Raw genomic sequence first — 1,294 nt, 5'->3', positions numbered from 1 at the left:
AGTAAATGTATGAAACAATACATAGGCAAGCCGTTCATTGCCACGGCGACACATTCGAAGATCAAATTTACTAAGAGAGAAATGTGCGTGAGGGAATACATTCTTAATTGGGGAAAAAAACAACTTCTTAATTGTAACTTACAGCCACGCTCTGCGACCTTGCTAGTTTGTAGTAATTATATCGAATCAACATTTAATTAATGACAACAAATATCGTAGAATATATCGTTTAATATCGGGAAAGACCTCAGTTAGTATCGATAATTTTGTATGTAAATGGTAATACTTTTGCTTCAACAAATATTCTAACGGACAGACTTTTAAGGACTCTTTTTTACGACAGGTATCGTGGGTGTGGCGTTTAGACATTTGGGCGGGGTTGTATATGAACCTCTACACAGGGAAACGTAATGTGATAACCTGCAAAAACAATGAATAGGTGTCATAAGCTATGATATTTGATCACTTACTCTTTTGCCTCTTTTAAGACTGTAACAAGAATGTAACATGAGCAAGTAAAGGTAAATGAGAAACAGAGTTTTACTTGTTTTGGAAATGTTAGCGAATATTATTGTGTCCGGATCTGCGTATAAAATCAGCTATCTTATTTGAAATATTACATGATATTTATCTTTAGAATACATATAAAAGGAAAGAGAGAGAAACATGTTAAGCCCTTGCCACCAATCGAACGAGCAAAACTTTACGAGTTACGTTAATGTTGAATCTATTTTGAATCTATGTATTTAATCTATCTAATTTTCGTAAAGTTCAATTGCTAAATAATGCGTAATGGCGAAGAAGAAGAAAAATAAATGAGCATACCCTGATTCCCTGGAATGGGGCGAAGCCAAGCGTCTGGCAATGCTGCCCAGGGTAGAATGTAACAACAGAAAACTAACGATACCGATACCTTTTCTCTGTCTATAGACACTTTTGAACCAAAGGAAAAGACAGATTTTGCCTATTGTTTAGTCAGATACCCAAATCGTCTGATCTGAAATAGACGACCTGGCTACAGACAGACACCCTTGTAATTCATTTGTTCAAGATTTCATAGTTCTTAGATTTTTATAAAGATGTGCAAACATGATAGATGATTTTTATTGCTTCATCTTCTGTAATTAAAATTATTATGATTATCATCATTTTTTAAATTAAAGGTCAAAATTTTGTCACAAACACCTAGTGGTTTCTTTCTACACATGTCCACCGACTTTCAAACGAGGAGGATGACATTTATTTGATAAAATATGATTTATCCTTCCTAACAGTTATATCAGAGGCAGTCAGT

This window comes from Penaeus japonicus, unplaced genomic scaffold, assembly GCF_977035675.1.
Source record: "Penaeus japonicus unplaced genomic scaffold, GWHDUDI00000001_assembly GWHDUDI00000027, whole genome shotgun sequence".
Classification (NCBI taxonomy): Eukaryota; Metazoa; Arthropoda; class Malacostraca; order Decapoda; family Penaeidae; genus Penaeus; species Penaeus japonicus.
This window is presented reverse-complemented; position numbering follows the sequence as displayed.